This window comes from Harpia harpyja, chromosome 6 (genome assembly GCF_026419915.1).
Source record: "Harpia harpyja isolate bHarHar1 chromosome 6, bHarHar1 primary haplotype, whole genome shotgun sequence".
Lineage (NCBI taxonomy): Eukaryota > Metazoa > Chordata > Aves > Accipitriformes > Accipitridae > Harpia > Harpia harpyja.
Window position 1 is genome coordinate 24,408,956 of NC_068945.1, and position 21,478 is coordinate 24,430,433.

The following is a 21,478-nucleotide window of genomic DNA, read 5'->3' on the forward strand; positions in this document are numbered from 1 at the left end:
TTGAACAGAAGAGTTTGCCCCGGCATTCTTACTGAGCGTACCATCAGTAGGGACTTCTTAAACACCATGCCAAGAAGTCCAAATATACCGGGAACGGGATGAAGAAAGGTTGACTACGTCTGTATTAAGAGGGAGCGGGGTCCAGGAGCAGCAGATCTGCAGGGTGAGACCCTTGGTGCCACGGACCTGGTGGGTCTCACCACGGATGAGCTCGTTTGGCCTTGTGATGGCTGATGGTTAAAGTGCAGTAAGTCGGTCCTCTAGAATAGCATGTGTAGTTTAAAAGGAGATTAAATATAATGAATTATGATGTTTATATGCCTGCAAAAATGCAACTACTATGTTAGGTATTTAGTATAATGATTTTACTAGACCAGAAATACACACCTACTGAAGCTGTCTGTAATATATCCTCATAGCTCTCCAAAACTTTATTTTGGGGTTTGCTCTTATATTCATCATTTCTTGCACTGAAGATAGATTTAAGAGATCAAACTATGACTAACAGTTACAAACTTCCGACTGAATATTTTATTCTTAGCCTGTCACAGACCTCTATTTTTAGTCAGCTGGAACAGTGGCAGGGTTATTAGCATCAGTAATTTTTGGTATTTGTGATGCATTTTCAGAATCTTAACCAAGAGGAAGTATTCCCAGATATTTTAATTAATGTATTCAAAACATTTAGTGAGGTTGATCTTTTATTTTTAACTTTTATTACATGTTATATTTTCAAGGCCAAGAAGACCACCAGCAACTTTAATTTTTTTGTTATAGTAGAATATTACAGAAATCAGACTGATAAACAAAAACAGGTAGGATTTTTTTTTACAGAATTGAGCAAGTTGCACAATGGTTGGCATCCCTGAAAGGACTGAGCACACTCATCTGGTAATGAAATTAATGAAGTTTAGAGTCAGCTATCAGTACTTTCGAGGACCCAACCTTGTATCTCTCTGCTTTAGTTTCCTTGAAGTTAATTGCACTTGCATTAAACCTCAGGGTTCCTCAGGGTTTAATGCACTTGACTACATCGTAGGGGCATTATAGGAATTAATCTGGGACTCAAAACACCTGAATGCTTTTCTGGGAACAGTGGGTGACCAGGAGCAAAACAAGCAGCTGCCCATGGCATCAGCTTTCCTACACAAGATTGCCTGGTGGTTACTCACCTTTGTGCAGTACATGGTGCTTTACAGATAGTAAGCACTCTGCAAGAAATAAATTTTTGTTGTCCCTATAAAGGCAGAAAGACAAATATAGCTACATAAGTCAGAATTAAAGACACTGAATCAGTACATCCAGAATTACTGAGAATTTAGGTCTCCATCTTTAAACATATGATTTAGTTGGAACTAATTCTTAGATCCAGCTGGATGAGACTGTCTTTCCACTATAAAGCTCCACATGAATTTAAACTTCGGTATAATCATACATTTTTTGAACATTTGAGGGTCTGACCCAGTGAATAAAGAAGTCAGTTGAAATCTACCATCAAGAAATCTTGAACAGATGGTAAGATTTACAGTGGGAAAAGGATGACTAATTGACATACATGTCAGGTAATCTGCTACTTACTAGAAAAATAACATAATTAAAGGAGGAAAAGCGTGGGAGAGCACGAGTGTGAACATGTGGACATGAGTCTGCACTTGATATCAGAGTGTTTGTAGCTTGCCTGTCATTTTAATACTATTTCTTAAGAAGAATAATTATACTTAGTGAACTAGGTACAATGAAAACATGATGCAAAACACAACAAGCAAATATTTTAGCTTAAGTTAAAAACTGCTTTTGCTTGATCTCATGTTTTACTCTTAGTATGGCAAGATGTTACAGGAGGCAGCTGTCAGTAGCAAAATCTTTTCTGACAAAATGGAGTCTTTTTCCTCTGAACGCTGTGTATTCCAACTAAAATTTCTTCTCACTTGCTTTTGGCTATAAGAATTTAATAGCTATTTAATGTTTTTTCCTTGTAGATATTTTATAGTGCTGGAACCTCTGCAATCCACTCATTTCAGCTGCGAAGACACAGCGTGATTGTCCTGTACACTTTTCTGTGGCCTGTTACAGGTGCACAGAATTTCTCCAGTAACTTGTAAGCGAGGGCATATTTATTACAAAGCAAAATTAAGTTATTCAAGGAACTCCAGTAAAAATGTTAGTGGTTAGGTCAAAACCACTTGAAAAGATATGTGAATATAAGTAGGTGCCTTTTCTGCAACCACAACTTCAAGAACAATTTTGACATAACTGGTGCCATGGGGCAATACTTACTACAGGCGGAAGGTACTAGAGGCATCCTACCCTTTCAGGGAACAACATCCTTGAAGATAAACCCAGCAGTCCTTTCCAAAGAGTCTCCTTCCCACCCCACTGAGTTGGTGGGTTAATTCTGGTCAAGCACTTTGCACTGACTCCCCACACTGTTGCTTTCGTTTAAATGTGCAGCCAACCCTTTGCATCAACTGCGTTTCTGCAAAGTGCTGTGCTGGGAAGGGCAGAAGTAAAAACCCAGCAAAACTTGAGAAGGAGCCAGGCTGTTGAAGAGTGGGGGTTAATGTTAAAATAATTTGCTATGCCTGCCATTCCTTCATGCTTTAAGGGAAATACAAAGTACTAGCAGTAAAAATGGGAAGAATCATCAGCAACACATAGGTGCGTGCCAACAACATGGGTAATTGTCGTCTATACATCAGATGCTTAAAATACCACAAGAGACAATGCAGAAAACAATGCAGAAGGCTCACTGCTAATCTGGACTGTGGCTTCTTCACAGTTCACTGGCACTGAAAGGAGCAACACAAATGCTGAGGAAAACGCTGTCCACTAGAATCATAGCTTCTGTTTTACAGACCGGGGTTTCTAGGTTGCAAAACAGGCACAAAAATTCTACCAGCAATTCAAATCATTTAGAAGTTGTTACAACATCCGTACCAAAAATAATATGGGCTGGGCTGCTTGGAATTTAGTTAAGTGAAATAGAGTTTTAATTCCAAAAGCACAGATTTTTAAGAGTTGTTTCACAACTCTCTCATCAGGCAGGTCCACCCCCTAAAGCAGGGCACAGAGCCTTGGGCATCCTCTGAACAGGCTGATATATCTCCATGGCACAACGTGGGGACACACGAAGGTACTGGCTCCTGTCCCAGCTGCAATACAGATGGCTTTATGTGGGGCTGCACCCTTTTTTGAAGCAAGGCCAGTTAGTAATTATATAGCATTCAGCTCTGGGAATAGGTAGCTCAGGGCTCTTTGCCTCAATACTCCCCTGCCGGGCGTAGACATGCCTTGAATCACAGCACAGTGTTGAAGAGGCGTTGATTCCTGTGCTGTTTTTTCAAGTAACCTTTGAAATCATGAAGGGGTGTGTGTGTGCATCCTTCAGTTTATTTAGTTTTCCATTGAAATATATTGCTTGAGGTCCTTCAGCTCATCACAGGCCCTCCTCGTCCAACACATGAGTCATCAAGGCTTCCTGTCTAGGAAGCAGATGGAGCTCTTCTGATTTAAAGGCATCCTGATGTGGCAGGTAGGCACACAGGTAGGTTAGCCATCACAATAGCGACTCCAAGAAGGAGCAAGGCCACCCAAGCAAGAAAGGAGGAATAAGGCGTTTAGCTCCCGGTTCCCTCTTTTCAAGGTTAGAGAAGGAACCAGCTCATTTCACTACAAACCACCCTCATATAAAACATGACCCAGTTTCAACTTTTGCTCTGGGCCTCCGCGCTCTTTCCTTCCCTTGTATTTGTTTCGCCATTTTTATTTTCATTTTTTTCCAATTTCTCCTCGCGAACTGCAGGCCCACCCCAAGAAGGAGGTCCGGCAGCTGGCTGAGAGCAGCGGTGCTCATCCCCAGTGCTGCGATAAGCTGCGCTGCGGGGCTGGGAGGGTCCCGTCTCGGCCCCCAAAGGTTGGCTGCCGGCTAAGTCCTTGACATCTGTTCCTTTTCCAAAGTAATGACTGTGGGAGTGGCCTTTGGTTGTCGAGTCCCCTGTTACCGCTTGCAGTTTTGCACAGTACTCCCACACATATTAGCCAAGGGATCTGATTATTTTAAGTGCACTCACACATGTAGTTCTTACGTTGTCTTTTCTACTGCGAACTTTTGGTCCAAGGGAATCATCTGTGTAAAACTGTACTCAGCTTTTTGCCAGTGGAACTCACATAAATACTTGTTGTATAATTTACTTAAAGATGCTATATTTTCAGCCATTGTATTTTGCTTTCATTGGTAAAATGCTAAAATGATTCTAATGTCACAGTTACTGTTGACACAACACTGGCTTTGCTCCACAGATTTTAATGATTGACTCCCGTGCCGATTGTTTTGGGATTCTCTTCATTCAACAGATTTTTGACACTGAATTTCTGGTTGTTTCAGGATAGTTTACTACCAAGGGTTCTTCGCTAACTGCTTTTGAAATTCCCGTTTCTATTGTCAAAGCTGTTTGGATGGGAGTTTTCTCCTTCCCAGCCAGGCTTCTCCCTTAGCTCAGCGATGCCAGGAACTCCTAATCCCATGTCTCTGACATCATGGTCCGTTGCCATGGCAATGACATCATGGTCCGTTGCCATGGCAATGCCTGAGAGCCGTGCAAGTCAACGGTCTGGTTTTTCTGCAGAAACTATGTAGGAGAAAGGGTGAAATCAGAGGGAGCACTAACATTCTTATGACGTGCACACATACAAATGTATGCGAAAAAAGAACCGGGGAAGAATGCAAAAGCTGGAAACCCAGAAGTTAGTTATTTGGGTTTTGTGTTTAAAGCGTGGGCTTGAAGCAGAGGGAACTTCTTGTGTGTTTCCTAAATTCCTAGCCCTTGGTCTTGTGCTGGACATGGGTAGCATGACTTCATCCAGTCAGCATACTGCCAGTGCCTTCTCTTCATGGATGTTAAGTTGGTGGTTGGTTTGGTTTGAGGTTGTTGTTGTTCATGACATTTCCATGCTTTTTCCAAATTTGGAGAGTTGAAAGAGGCAACAGAACAGGGCTCAGATTTATCCATTCCTTTTCTTTCCTCCCTAGTTATTTTGTGGCTTTAATTTTCTAACAAACAGAAGAAATCCCTAGCCCCTGGAATGATTCATTCAAATTATATTGCACTTTTCTTTCAGCAACACTTAGGTTCTCACTCAATTGAAAATATGCTATAAAGTACTCTAATTTTTTAGATAATTTCTTTCTTCCTGTACTTAGCTGTCCACTTCTAAAGATCTCTACCTGTCATATAAGGAAAAATGCTTGTGCTGAAACCTGTGCTGTTAGAATCGAATTTCCTTAGTTAAACTGTACTGACTTAATTATCTGTGCATAAATGAAACCTATTGCAATTTAGTCACATCTCATCTGTAGTTAATTAATAGAAAGAAAAAAAGAAAAGTCTTTAGTCATATATCATTTGGACATACATTATGATGGTGGAGCTGATTATATATTACAATTTCCTGGTTCACAATGCAAGCAAATGTGCAATCTTTGAAGAAATTTTACATTACTGTTGCACTTGTGAAGAAGTCTTTGCCTGTGGGAAGCTATGGAAAAGGGCAAGAATACACACTCTATACTTTTAACTCTCTTATCGTGACCAACGGGTTCTTATTTGGCACTGGTACTTGGGCTGAAATTCCTGAAAATGAGGGGTTGGAATACACGGCCTGATATAAGCCAGTTGCATAAAATATGCCTGGACCTGGCAAAACTCATTTCTCCTTTAATGCAAAGCTAACCTGCAAAATTTGCTTTCATTTGCTAGGGCAGGCTACTCTGCTGTATGGATTAAATGCGCAACTTCCTTGATGACAACATTTTGTTCAAGCTGGTGAATGACTCTCTGCCTTGCCAATTTATGACACTATTTCCCTCTGGGCATCCCTTTTGGCTTATCTGTTACTGCCAAGATATGTGAATTGAATCATCTGGTAGTACTTGAGCTATACATCTCACCCCAATAAATGGCCGATGGTCAAGCTGACTCAGCTGCTGCTGTATGTTATACCCCTAAGCTTGTTACATTTACTTAATTAATTCATTCCTGCTTTTAGACGTTGGAAGCTGATAAGGGAAGGTTGCCCTTAGCTCAGTTCCTATTTCTTAACTTAAAGATTTGATTAAATGTAATAATAAAATTACATTAGTCCTTTGAACTCATATCTACCCATGATTCAAAGGATTAGAAGAAGTTAATCCAATCTTTTAAGGAGGTTTTTGAAGTTTTGAGAGTATCTTTCTTCTCAGGGGCACACTTTGTTGTGTTAGCCCCCTTTCTTTGTCATTTTCTGAATGTCACCTATAGCTTTGCAAGGCTTGAGGGAACCGCCGCAGCCACCTCATCTGCCTGCTGCCTGCTTCGGGCTCTCAAGCTGAGCTCGCCCGTGGGTTCCCACACTGGAGGGGCTCATTCTGCCTTTCTTCTTAATGAGCCCTCCAGCAAAGCCCCTGCAAAATAGATGTGCTGTGGAAGACAAATATAAAATACGCTTCTTTCTCATATCGCCTTTCACTTCAGCGGACTGACAACCATCAATAAGCCCTGTATCTCCGTCCAGTTCACGGATGCCATGGAGGTTGTATTTTGTTGGCTAAACACAAAAGGTTGAATATCCCTAAATTCCTCAGATGCCTGATGAATTACCACAGACAATTAACAAAAGAAAGACCTTTCCCTCCTCCCACCAAAAGTCACTTCAAAACCTGCACCTGGTCGTAATCTTTTCTACTTGAACTAATTGCTATTTGCGGTGGCATATGGAACAAGGCTCCTTTGCCTAGTAGTGGTATTTCAAACTACAAAGACATTTCATAATATTGCTTGTTCATTTTGGAGACTGCCTATACTTTACAAAGATTTTCCTTTGCAGGAACTGTGGCGCTCAAAAATCTCAAAAAAAAAGAGAACAAAAAGCAAGTGACTCTGAGAAAGCAAGGGAATTTTCATATCTAAAGCTTCATGAGAGAAGGATCAGAGAACAACAGATTTTGCTCATCTTCTTGAGTAATTCGTATATACTTACACAAAAATCTGAATGAGTTTCTAGTCTACATGGGCACTGTGTAAAAGTGAAAGCTTTATTTATTTTTAAGTAGACTTGTCAAATTGAATTTCCTTTTGATACACAAGGTACATGATGTGGTTAATGTTTTACCAATAAGCTTTTAGAAGATAGTTAATAGCTGTTAAGGCCACAAGGCACCAATGCAATCAGCTGCTCAGAAGCCTGGTGTAGCATAAGCTATGAGTCCAGAAAATTCTGCAAAAGAGGAAATTATTCTTTCCAAATATGTTAGTACAGTGGCTTCTGGGGTTTTTCTTTCAGGAAAGCATTCAATCTTAACATGAAGATGCCAGATGACAATGAACTAATCATTGTAATACCCCACAAAGTGCAATTTGTGGCTGTTGTAGAATAGAAACTGTCATGCTCTTCTTCCCCTAAGATCCACTTACTTTTTTAGAGGAGCAGATTTCTTTCCTCAACAGCCTGGTGATACCAGGGCTTAGCCAGGCAGATCCAAGTCCCTCCAGAGGGTGTTTGGCCCTGCACCTCTCACGTCCTGGATAGAGGCTGTAATCTGCCTTTGAGCTGGAGCCATCACAATGTCTTTTGTGGATACATGCCAGTGTGCAACATAGAAGTTCCACTTTGTGTAGAGTAATTCAGGTTTTAATGGAGCAGGGGCAACCTTTCGTCCTCTCTCATGTGGTTTTGGTGGTTTTTCAGGCATTGGCTTGGGTGTGGGAGTGGAAACCCCATCTCTCCCCATCCATTTGAGTTATAAAACCATGGGGATATGGAGCCGTTCTCTCTTCTTGTGCCCAACCAGTGTTAAAATAGTTCAGTAAAATGAGAGAGGTCCAAGAGGAGGGGTTGGCAGAGACTCACATAAAATGATTGCATGATGGGAGTGTTCACCCAAGGAGGTGGGTAACATGCACACAAATGTCCCCAGGCAGATGCTGGAACTGTACCTGTTTCCTAGATGAACAGAGATTAATTATCTGCCAGGCTCATGGCTAAAAAGCAAGCAGGCCTTTCTCCTATCTTTTGAAAGACATAAAGCCAGCTTTGGTTTGCGAAATCAAAGAATTATAATTCTGGCTCCAGTGGAAGAGTCAAGGTTATGGGTCGTTAGCAAAGTTGGGCACTTCCCTGCAATTCAGTTGGGAGTTGGGCAAACACAAGCACTGGGGCTTGCTCGTCAGGTCTTCGTTCCTAACAGGCAAGTGAGGCTAGCACCATAGTATTGCAGTTTCTATAAATCCCACTTATAGGAGTATAACTATGGGGGCATCTGTTGGAGTCAGTGATGATGGTTTCTTCAGTGCAAAGCTGTTTACTTTTTCTGTGTACGTGTGTCTATCTACCCCAGTAAGAAAATGTCGATTTGTGAGAAGCAACCCATGCTTACATTGATCAAACGAATTGCCAGTGACTGAAAGGTGAGAGCTTGCTTTGTTTCAGCCACACTGCTGAGCCAGCTGGGATTACAGCGAGGGCAGGTCCACCCCCCAGGCCCCATGAATCATTCTCACACAGGTGGTGGTGGCAATGTCAGCAGGGCAGTATAGACGTTGGTATGGCCAAGGGTGTCCCAGGGGTTCCCAGGAGGTTTGCATGGCTTAGGGTAAAGCTCACACTGAGGTATCTTAGGTGCAGTTGACTGAGCGAGGTAGGTTTAAGCTAGCATGAGCAAGCACCCTGGTTGCAGGAGGGACGTGCTTTTGGTACCTAACTCTTCTTTGTGCCCTGGACAGGGAACCAACGTATTCCCTTGACTGCACTGTTAGTTGTGCTGGTGGTACCATACCCTGTTGAGTAACGTACTCCGCCACTGGCTCACTCAAGAGTGGCAGTGGGATGAAGGAACACGACAAACCCTGCCATAACCCTTTTTTCTGGGTTATGTGATCTAAAAAGCCTCTTTCATCCCAAATTTCTCTGAACAAACATGCACACAACCAAATCCTGCTCTTCATCCTGAGTGCATGCCTCTCCCATAGGGAGCACTGGCCACCCATCTCATGGCATCCCACCAGACTGTCGTCTTCTTTTTACTGACCTCTACATCTTTTATCTAGCTCAAGTAATTTTAGACTGGACGACTCTCTAAAGCCTTTTTATACTGAGATAAGAAGGGAGAAAAGAGCAGAAAGTTTATCCCTCCAGCTTTGCCCTGGATTCCCTCATAGGCAGGATGCCTGTCCCATCTCCACATTGGAACAATCTGAGTTTAAAAGGCTGAAGTATCCCTTGCCGAGCAGCTAGTGTCAAGGCTGACATTACATACCATACAGAGATTATCTTGATGCTTCCTATCGACTAATATGCCTTTTTGATATAAAACATATTAGCCTGATTTCATTTCCCACCTTCATTACAACAGCTGTCCAACTAGGACAACAGTACTCCTGCATGGCATCTAAAATCCTTGCTGTAGTAATTATATGCAGCAGTGACTGGATTGAGTTTGCTGTTCCTATGATTCACCTGTAACAATGATCTTTGCCAGCATTTTCTTTTTTAGTGGATAGATCATTTGAAGTATTACCTAGTACATTTGACCTACAGAAAAAGAATACTTGTCATCATTAAGTTACTATCAAAAGGAGAGGACTGTGGGTATAAAGATTATAGATATATCTTTGTGGATTAGGTCTTAATATAAAAAAGCTCACAGAATTCCTCATTTGTTCCATCCCCAGTCATGCAAGGCACTAAGCAAAACCGTATCTTGCGGAAATTGCTCTGCACGTGCAAAGAGGAAAGATAATTTAGAAAGCCTTGGCACACAGCTCAGTTCAGTGTCATTGACTGAAAGCGAATGGAATAGATTTAGTGGGGCTAAGGAAGAAGCTGCAGAAGAGCTCTGGCAAGCTCACAGTCCACAAAGAGATGGGGAATTAACATGGTTTAGGGGTGGGGTTTCTTTAACAGACTTTTAAAATCCCATTTGAGTATTCCTCCTTGGGTGCTGTTTTTGTTCAATGCCCAATAGATCAGAAGGAAAGGTTATTACTGACTTTACTGGGCCTTTAATGAGGCTTTTAACCATTGGATACCTTTGATGGCTTCCTTCCCTGCCTACAAACTATAGTTATTAATGGCAGCTTCTTTTGCTTTCTTTAGGGTCCGTGGTTTGTAAATATAAATATGGTGATTGCAATAGGTTTGTACATAATGGTGTGCCCCGAGGCCCAAAGGCTGACAAAAAAAAAGGGAGTCACTATGAATCTTGCTACAAATCTGCTTTCTGTGTGATTTATGTATCATGTGGCAGCTGTGGAAAGCTAAGACCACGTCAGAAACTCTGGTTTGATAAAGTGTTTGTATGAAGAATAGTTCTTACAGTGTTTGTAGAAGATTGTCATGGCTTAAAAATGCTGTGGCAGCCCAAGAAGCGGCTTTGAGTGCAAACATGAGAATCCCCCTGGTTATGACACCAATGGCTGTGCACGGGGAACAAGGCCAAAATAGCATTCAAAATAGCCATTCGAATAGCAGCAGGTTGGAAATAAGGAGGAAATAAACATAGGACAAAGAGAGAAAGTTGGGGAATTCAGAGGAGGCAGCCGGCAAAGAAAACTTTATTTTAGTGGGATGTCACTTTTTGGTCTGGGGGTTAGCTGACGTGACTACAACTGTTATGCACTGTGGTTGCAGGCATATAACTTTCCCCAAACCATGAAAATAATTGTTTTCATATTTCTTTCTTAATCTTTCTCACTGGAAAAGTATTGTTTTCTGTTTTAAAAAAATGTATGGGTAAGGACAGCAGTTTTATGTTGGGAGTTTAGCCTTGTGTCACCCAGTAGCTACATGCATCCTGTCCATGGATCTTGGCTGTGTCAGACTGAAATAAGTAACAAAAGTACACAGCAGATATTGTGCAGGCAGACACCCAAAGCTCCTTGGTGTCTATAGCATCCACAGCTGTGCTGGTCTTGTCTTTCCTTCCAGCTCAGCAGCGTTTCAAAATCACATGTTTCTGTCTGGTTAGATCCCTTTGAGATACCAGTTTGGAATTCCTTTCAAATATCTCATTTAACATTAAGCTCCATACAAAGACAAAAGATGTTGCTTCTTGAAGGAAACAGGTTTTCCCCAGGGGATTATATGACTGCTGTTATTACCTTTCCTCCTACACCTCTTTCCCAACAACATATTTCTTGTAATGTTTTAAGGGGTCTGAAGTGCTAGTTTCCACTTTGACGTATTTGGAAAAAAAATTGATGCTATAAATCTTTGTTCATGAATAATGAGATCATGAGACCTAGACGGGCGTTCATACAAAAATGTCAGATAAGATCAAGGAGTTTCTGGGGGAGCTGATTTTGGAATATTTTTCTTCCTTTTTTTTTACAAGGCTAAAACCAACAGAAGTTAAAATTTGACACAAACTCTGAGGTCTTAGTGTAAGGCATCAATTGGTAGTAAAAAAAAATACCTTTGCTCTCACTGGCAAAGATCTGATATATATAAATCGGGTGAAATCAACAGACAATTGAAACCAAACATGTGTAGCACATAGTTTCCACTGGGTTTTTATGACTGAACTAGCATCGTAGCTGAGTTAAAAAAAAAAAAGTGTTAATATCTGCCCTCACAGATTCTTTTTAAAAGACGTCGTGTCAGCCTCACAATCTTCTATAGCATCTTTATGAAAGAATTGTCGATGGGGTTTGGAAAGAATTACCTGGCAAAATATTACTGCAAAATAATATCATTACACTCTCTAAGAAAAAGAGAACTCTATGTTCCACTAGAAAGTTCCCGTTCTCTACATGCTTAGCAGGATCCTTTTTATTTTCACTGTCCTCATGGTGTCTACAAAGCACCAGACCTTACCTCAGACATACTCAAAGACCTTCTGCAGTCAGTTTCAGAGTTAACCGCACACGAAAATCCATATTTCAACATGTTTTTCAGCATTATGCTTTGCTTATGCCAGGTAAGCATTGCAAACCTGCTGATGTATGGCTAGTGGGAGATGGAATGGCTTCTGCCACCAGAACAGGGCTGTGTTCTCAAAAGGAAACGTCATTCTATTAAGCAGTTGGCTTTTCAGTGTTCTTTTAACAGATTTAATGGAAATCGAATATCACACCCTTTTGGGTAGAAAGATAAACGGGCCAACGGCTCTTGGCTACTGTCATAGCTACAGTTCATGTGGGAGTGAGCATACATGAGTAAAGAAGACATTTACAAATACCATTTGTAAAAGTTATTACATGGAAAAAAGCTTTTTCTTCTTAGTCCTAGACTGGTCTGTGTTGCTTCCTTCCTCTCAACAAGGAGTTTTATGGTACTTCAAACACAGATGACACATGTGTGTGTCCATTTGGTTTCAACAGTCACATATCATTTTATGTAAATTAGCAATGCTTCAAGTCAGATTGTATAATTATAGAGTTGGGGGTTTTTTACTCCAGAATAGTTATTTCTGAAAAAGCTGTTGCTAACCAATAATCGGGCATTTCCCTTTTTCAAATGATAGAAGCTGAGAACTGCCATAAATCAAAGGCACCAGCTTTTATCTGAAAACGCCTCTACTCGGAAAAGCCTTGATACTTTATTCCAAATGGAGGCTTGTCACCATAGAGATAAGATGAATTCAAGGATTTAAGACTTGCCAGAAAATACTATGTACCATGTTTAAGATAAAACTTTGCTTGCTTAAAACAGCAGTGGAAGCTGAAACTGTAAACCAGCATCTAACAAAGACAGACTGGCAAAAGCAAAGAAAGGATTCACATTCTTTAAATAAAAGCTATCTGTTTTTAACTAAGAGTGTAAGTACTGAAGCTATGTCCTCAGACCTCTTTAACAGCTATGGTTACTGTGTATTTTAGTGACTGAGTCACATAAGTATTTGATTTTCTGGGCGTTTCATTCTCCCTTTTCCTCCACCTTCAAAAATAAATGTTCTTCTTTGTTTTATTTTAATTTATCCCTTAACATTTTAAAATCTATCTGGCCTTTTTTTTAGGACCAAAAGAAACCGTATCAGTTCTTTTTGGTGATCTATAAGGTGTGCTTTGATATGGTTTTTTGTGTGTAACAGTCCCCGTGCTCCTAGAAATTATTTTACTGCACCCAGAGTTGTGCTAAGTATCCCCAAACACAGATATACTGCACATCCTCTAAACAGGCATTTGAACAATCTGCTCTCTCCTATTACCCATGAAAGAACAGCTAGAGTTTTCAAATGTGCCTTGGGAACTGAGACACTGCTGTAACTGTGACTTGTGTTATCGAAGCCTATTCCCGACTAAGACATTTTTGAAAATGAGCTTTCTTTTGAAAATGATGCTTCCAAGGCATTTCAGTGCTCTGGAAAACATTATGCCATATTGTCACAAGGCACACTGCCCCTCAAGGTTGAGAAGAAGCTTTAATGTAAAGTTCTCAAGGAAGATCTGGGAGAGATGGAGACGGCAGCATCTGTCCACCACAGAGAACATCTGGTACCCCAAAAAAGCCACCGTGTTCGGTGTCTCCCCATCCTCCTCATGGCAGTGGGGATTGCTGCAGGGTGGGGACCATGAGACAGGGTGAGCTGCCCTCGCAGGCACTGGCTGTGGCCAGACCGATTGGTGCGGATGGATGCGGTCACCTCGGAGTTGCCTACACACAGAAGACTGCTAAGGCATCCTAGGGGCAGTCCCTGCTGTCCCAGGCTCTGACACAGTATTTGGCCAGGTAGAAGGGGATTGCCCATCACCCCCAGCACCAACTGCTTGGCCAGGTGTATGGAGGAGGGCTGAGAAGTGAGTGGGCACGCGAGGGGGGAAGTGTGCTGAAAGTTTTGGGGCTTCTGGGCTCATAGAGCTTGGTGTTACTATTAAAAGTTAATAGTATTAAAATTAATAACATCAGTAACAACAGAATTAAAATTTTTCTTTTTAGTGGTTACCCATACAGCATCATAGATACTATAATACAGAACAGAAAATACCATGAAGTCCCCACATCAAAACTAGGGGCTGCCTTTTAATCACAGTAAAGCCATTTTAACAACCTTTGGCAAGCTCAGCAGCAATGCAAATATTCCAAGTGGTGCAATATGTGTTTAGGAGAGGAGAGAAAGGGCTTAAAATTCATTTAAATTGAAAAACAGCAGTCATGCATTTCTCTAAACGATTGTTTTCAGTACCGTAAGCCACATCCTTTCAAATTTCCTCTGCTTGGCCACATCATTGGAATGAAGTGTCATAGCTGGTTAAGTCACTTTGACATCATCCTGATGATGTGTCAAGCACAGGAAATTTGAAAGGACAGGGCTCAGTAAGGTCTTACCCTAACTTGCCTTCTTTTGACAATTCCTCCCTCCTGCCCCACACCCTCCCTGCTCCTTTTTTCAGCTTCAGTGTTTCTGAGCTCGGTTAACTCTTAAAATCCCTAGGATGAGGCTAATGCTGCCAAAAGTGTGGAGATAGCATTCTGCAGGTCTCCCACCTTTCTTTCAAAGCCAGCATTTTCAAAGTGTCCAAATATTTATGATGAAGGGTCATAAGTGGAATCAGTTACATTGAATTTGTCAGAGAAAAGCCGTGCAAGTCAACCTCAGCTGGCAAGTTGCATGTGGCTGCAGCTTCAGAGTGTAGGACTGGAAGAGACCCTGTAGGCTGTGAGCCCTCTGCCTGGCTACATCAGGCAACTGGTGGAAGTAGAGTCCATTGCATAAACTGCTTAATAACGAGCTAGTCAGGTTTTTTTCCTTCAAATACTGCTACTGGGAAACTGTTCCAAAAACTCACGGGTCTGAGTAGGAAGCAGTGTACAGAACTCTTGTGCCAGAGCTGTCCTTCAGCTTAAATAGCTCTTTTTCTCTCATCTCCTTTCTCCACCCCCAATGTACTTAGAGAAAACAATCCTACCTCTTCTCAAACTTCACCTTGCTGACCTAAACAAGCCCTGTTATATCTTCTCAGGAAGTCATCTCTCCACTCTCTTGAGAAGTCCCTCACTGCATTATTTTCAGTTTCAATGCTGCTTGCTTGATAATAGATGAGCAGGAAAGAAAACAGTATTTCCTCTGTGGACTTCCCACAGCTTCTCACGCAGCACTGCTATTTTCCTATTGCTGTTGGAAGTACCTCCCCTATATACTCACCACAGTAGCTTCAGGGTTTGTCCATGGATGCATCCTGTTGACAGCCCAGACCCATCCTGTGGTCCATTCATGTGCAGATGTTTCTTTCCAGTAGAAATTCATGGTTCGGAGACAGAAGGCCTACATTTGACCTGTATCCATGTGCTTAATACTGGTTAGTTATCTCTGAAGGTTCAAACTAGCCCGCAGCAGGCAGATGGAGGCAGACCTGTGTCTTTGCTCCCTCCGTGCAAGGGCATTGCTCTCCGTTCTGTTACACATGATCTCACTTCCAGTGCAGCAGCCCCCAAGGTTATCCATTTCTTTCTTTCTAATTCTTTTCATGCTTTCCATTTTTATGTCATCAGTAAATATCTCTCATTTGCTACTATTTTCCATGCCAAGGTCACTAATGAAACTATTAAGAAAATAGGTCCTAAGGTCAATCTGTCAAAACAATAGAGTTCCTCCCACCTGATAACTTTCCTTTCAGCAGAACCTGTTGTGAGCTGCCCTTTAGGCAGTTCCCTGTTGACCTTATAGTTATTATACTAATTCTCAGCTTCTGCACATAATGTAACCTTTTTCCCTACGGCTTCATATCAAATGTTTACCTGAAATCCAGATAAAATGCTGCATTTCATTTGTCTAGGAAAGCATTTTTATCACCAAAGAAATATACCTGCTTATTCTTGCATGATTCAGTTTTGTTAAAGCCATACTACATTTTATATATTTTTTTTATTTCTCTCTACATATATTTTCTTTCAAAATTCGTTCTTATATTTTGTATACTATTAAAGTCAGGTTAGTCCCTAGTTGTTGGTGGGCTATTTCCATCTTTTCTCAAGCAGCAGCATTACATTAGCTATGTTCAACCATAATGCACCATGCCAATTTAACGTAATCAGTACAAAAATCGTTACCCGATCCTCAGTTTCTCATGCCAGCTCTTTCACAGTTCCAGGAGGGAGATTGTCTGGTCCAGAGATTTCTGTTTCAACTTCAGCTGTGTGTATTTTCAATTTGAGGGTTGCACTTTCATTAATCTCCCTACTCTATTTCATTGTTTTTATTAAAAACAAGGGAGAGTTTTGAAACTACCTGAATTATCATTGATTTCTACACCATCTTCACTCCAGTGGGACTTTACTTTTTCTTCGATCTTATACATATGGTTAAACAGCTTCTTGCTTATTGTCTCAATTGTTTTTTTCAAGGTGTAATTCAGCTTGAATTTCATTGATTCTCGCTTTACCTGTATGGTTCCTGACATCTAATGTAGCTCATTTTGTTGATCATTCAATTTTTCCCTCCTGAGAAGGCTTTTTCTAAAATCTTAACACAGTCTTTAAGGTGGTTATTTACCTCTTTCTGTCCAGAGTGCTTCTCTACAAGTTTACAAAGATTTTTCCTTTGCTTATGATACAGATTCCAGATAGGCTTCATCCCTTTGACTTTGAGTAATTCTATGTTTCCTCTGCACTCAGGTCCTTCATTTCTTTTGGATAGCTCACTAATTAGATACCTTCATTTTTCAGACTTTATCCATTTGAAATCTAAAACCTTAATTACAAAACTGCCTTTGTTTATCCTTAAATTGTATTTAAACTGAATCAACCCATGATCCACTTGAAACAAGTTTTTATTTCTTATCACTTTTAAAAACAAAGTCTAATTAAGGGTGCCCTCTTGTTCAATGAACTTTGTCTTAGTTGATAAAGAAAATTGTCTGCTATCATACTCAGGAAAACCTGGACCTTATCCTTAATGTTAATATTTATTCTTCACCTATATTTTTGCATAGCATAATATACTGTACTTATGTACTCCAAATAGTTTTATCCATGCTACGTGATCGCTTACTCCTTTATGGTCTCTTACAGCATAGCATATAATGTTACTCCACCTCATTTTTCTCTAAAAATACATCTTTTCATCACAAACCCTTCAATATCCCTGTTCTCTCATCCTTGACAAAGCATCTTGTATTTTTGGTGAAACATGATTTAAGATCCTCAGCTACACATTCTAATTTTCTTTTTTTTTTTTAGGGACAACCTGAACGTTTCAGTTGTCCCTTAATGATCACTGGTTTAGTAACCAGACCAGAAACTGTCCTTTCTCTAACAGTGCCATCACTTGGGTGATTGCTTTTAGTATCAACCTTCCATTTTTCCTCACTTCCATTGTTTCTTTTGGAGACTGGGGAAGGTTGATGAGTATATTACTATTTTATAACTGTGGTCTTTAGGTCTGGGTGCTCAGAAACGAAGGGCCTGTAGCACATGCAGCGTTTTGTCCCTCTTCTCAGCTCTCCTCAGCAAAGTTCCCCGGCCAGCTCAGGGTTTCAAACCAAGCTACTCCCTCTGGGCTTGCTGTTCATCCTGCACTGGTACGCTGCTCCTGCATTTTGCTCCAGAATGGCAGCCACTGGGCATGTATAATCTGGTCCTTCTGGTTTTATATCCTTGTCGCAGCTGGCTTTTCTTCAATGGTTGACTGCCTCTACCATCAGCTCAGCAGCATACCCAACACAGCCCCGGACTGAGGACCTTTCTAGAGAGGACCAAGTGAAAGACATCACCTTTAATGAAAGAGATGGACAATGGGCTGAAAGATCCCTTTATATTTATATTATTTTGGATTAACACCACTAGTTATTTGTAGTTTCCACCAGTGTGAGAGGTAAGTCAGGGCCAGTATTTTCAGACCTGAACAGAGATATTAATTTTTCCTAAAATATAATATATCTAGCTGCAGACTCTGGTTATAAGTCAGAGATTCCGTTGGTGTAGCTTCCCTCTCTTTCTCTAATTATTACTAATTACATTATTAAATCATTTTGATAAGCGAGTTACCTCCAGCCCCTATATTCAAAGTGCCCTCTGCCTGAACTCTTCAAACCTGGCACAAAAATTTCTGGTAAAGTTTACAATACAAATGCTTTATGGAAATAAAGTGGCACTAGGAATGTTTTGACTAACTGTGCCAGTTCAAACCCACATAAGTCATACAATGAATTGTTATGGTTTGAAAAGAGCTGTTTGCATTTTATTTTTTTTAAAGCATTAATTATATGACATATAAAGCTACTAACATCTTAGGTGAGGGAAAGTGCCAAAATGGACATTACAAAAATGTTCACTTTGGTATTAATTCTATGTTTATGGGGCGTCTCATGTCTCTAAAACCTCCCTAGACCACTATTAATCATAACCTATCAAGTACATTCATCACGTATTTTTCCTGTCATACGCCAAATAATGTCTTATTAATTAAAGGGGTAAAAAATTGGAAAGGTTCCTTTTCTTTCCTATTGTTTTGCAGAAGAGGAAATGATAAAGTTCAAACAGTAAATCTGCTCCTTTCCAGAAAATGTTCTTATTGGGAAAGCGGACTTCAGTCATATTAAAAGCAAAACTGTTTTGCAAATTTTGGCCCAAATCCGGCTTGGGCTGCTTGCTCATCTAGTTCTTCTGAACTCAATTCACTGCAAAAGCAGGATTTGGCCTTTTAGCACTTGTGCTGCAAAATCCATGACTGTTATTAAAGGCATTTTAATTAAACCCAGCATTAGAACTACATTTTTCTTTCAAACCATCTATAACCAATAATTAGCAGCAAGGGGTTTTTCAAACCTCAAAAGAAATTGTTTGGGTGATACGCTATATGTGGTTTATAGATTTAAAATCCCTGGGGTTTTGTTTTCTGGGAAAGAGAAGACAAATCTCCATTTTAAAGTTAAATGGGTTGAGTTTTCTGTTCATTCCCTACTGGACAGTCGTCCACATCTCAAAAGCTGAATGTAGCCTTAATTCATGACAGCTGTTTTCTTTACAATAGAATTGAATTTTATATAGCTCCATTCATATTTGAGGTGTCCCAAAGCATTTAACAATAAAGAGTCGGTGCCAGCTTTCGTGGACCACTGCAGCACGTCAGAGTTTTGCTTGATGAAGATCCCCAGGATTTGGGTCCTTGGCTGGTGGCGATGCTCTGGGCGTGGGGACCACCAGAGAAGATGTTCTGCAGCCCCTCTCCCAGCCACGGGAGGCAATACTGACAGGACCCTGGGGTTAAGTTCATGCCAATTCAGAAAGTACTGCAAAGTGCCCTTTCCTTTAATATCTCTGAGCAATGGCACCCTCAGCCAGTTCTATGAGCATTGCTCTGCTAAATTTCTATATTTTCTATGCTTTCTGTCCAAAATGTGAGCCGCCAACGTTCTGCCTTAGATCTACTGCAACGGCTGACTTGCATTAGTCTGACCGCAGGCTGAGCAGAGCAGGGCAGGCAGGATCCTTCCGCCCTCAACAACGACGATGCTGTCATAACACAGAGAAATCCTGGGTTAGTCACTGCCTGCTTATCAGAGTCAGTCCATGCGTATCTGCTGAGCGTATCTGGGTCTCTAAGATTAAACATCTATCTTAATCCTTGTCAATAGATAACAACTTGAAAGTTGCTAGTCTATATCTCTCATACTTTATTTTAACCACTGCCTTAAAATGGCAACAGCAAAAATATGTATGTAAGCCTTAAGGTGTGAAGGCATAATAACCCAGACCAACAGGTATGAGAAAGAAATGTCTCTTAGGTGCATATTTACTTCTGATTGGGAGTTCCGTGTAATATAGTAGTTCTGTGGTCACACAAAGAGGTATTCTATAGCAGAAATACCTGAGAACACAGGTAATAAACTACTTCTGAGCTCACCATCAGGCCCTTGCTATTGCAGGCAGCCACTTTGTAAATCAGCTGTACAAGTAAGGGAGAGGAGTTGACAGTGAATACCTTTAGAAAGAATAGACCAGCCTTTCCGTCACCTACATCCATGCAATTTACTAACACAGAGGATTGCCCAGAAACAAATTTGGTTGCCTTCAGCTGGATAACTTATTCAAGTCAGAATGATAAAATTGCATTACTCTAGAATGACTTTTTCCTATGAAAATGGCACTAACTAGCAGGTTTGCCTTTGAAACAAAGAGCTTTTCTAGACAGTCAGAGTGGGATAGGGCAAAGTCTTTCAGGATAAATACATAAAGTACAGGTTCACAAATTACATCAGAGGTTTGAAACCAATAAACAAGTTACACCAAGTTGTGCTCTGGAGTAGCATAAACCCAATGGATCTAAATTCCTCCCTTCTGTGATTCTGCAAAATCAGTGAAGTTGCACTAGGGCTTTGAAATACCAGCTTTATTGCATAGGAGTAGGCTCATCTTTAGAGGCCACAGATGGATTCCAGCTATCATGAAATAAATAGTTTTCAAGAATGGATATCCAAAGGGAATTTTCTACAAAAGAGCTGAAGAAAAACTTGCATCACCATTATGTGTTTAAAATAAATCAACACGATAAGGAGCATGATTAAGGATAGGTGGGGATCTCATGGTGCTGAACAAGCTTTGGAGACCGAAGTCACATGTGAGCATGAAATCATGAGAAAGAGGGAAGAAAGAAGAAAAGGAAGGTACAATGAACAGACATCAAGCAGTTTCATGGTTGGAAGAATCATGATCTTCTCGCCTGACCTCCAACATAACACACTGCAAGAATGCAGCGGGGAAAAGCAGAAGTGAGAATGAGCTGGGATAAAAAGAATAAAGTATCAAGCTGCTCTGAGTAAATAGGATAAGAAGAAAGCAAGGTCTCAGCAAAGGCACGTGTTACAGAGCCTTCCAAATACATGTATTGCCCAAGGCTGATGCTGTTTTCCAAAAAACTTTTTCCCATTTCCCATGTTAAGCTGAAGGGTGCAGAATGCACCATTAATCTTAAAAGAAGCCACTTTTACTTCCAGGAACAGAGTTGTCCAAGCTTGGCTCAAAGACTGCAAATTCTTTGTACTTGTCCTGTTGTAGGTAGGTTTTAGTGGGTGATGACATTCATCTGCTGTAGCAAAGGATAAGTAAGATTGTTCATTCCTATTTTTCTCACAGGAAGAAATCCAGATGTGCACTCTTAGTATTATCTTTATCCTTATTCTGAAAAATTCCCATTCACCTCAAAAGCTTGCTTAGTCAACACAGAGTGAGGATCCAGGCTGCGTCTTAGTACATCACAGTTAAACGCTGCAACCAAGCAAATGAATGGGAAGATAAATGTAAATTATCTATAACTCTTACAGCAGGACTCTGTTCTCCTTCTCAGTGTCCTACTCATTTTAATCACTGACTGGTTCTTTAGGAAAAAAACCTCACATTTTTGGTCTCTTTGGGTGGAGTTTGTCTCACTAACTAAAATCTGGTTATCCCAGTCTAAGCTCGTCCTTTAAAATCTCTCTGTAGAAAGAAATAGCCATCTCCAGAGGGTGAGTCACCCCATTCGAGCACAGTCACCGAAGATAGCTGGGATATATTGCCCTCTGGGGGTGCT

At 40.7% G+C, this 21,478-nt stretch overlaps 2 long non-coding RNA genes across 3 annotated transcripts in view; one reads left to right on the top strand and one right to left on the bottom strand.

The window, feature by feature from the left end:
* Positions 1-21,478, top strand: part of LOC128143089 (uncharacterized) — a 50,412-nt gene that overhangs the window by 1,083 nt on the left and 27,851 nt on the right. The gene's annotated exons all lie outside the window — the stretch shown is intronic.
* Positions 210-16,352, bottom strand: LOC128143088 (uncharacterized). 2 transcript variants are annotated; one of them, XR_008235602.1, is made up of 3 exons: positions 15,116-16,352; positions 1,173-1,237; positions 210-321 (listed from the first exon to the last, which is right to left on the bottom strand). It is a non-coding gene; the product is annotated as an uncharacterized LOC128143088 (long non-coding RNA). The 2 variants fall into 2 exon arrangements; XR_008235603.1 differs by having other exon boundaries at positions 14,530-16,352.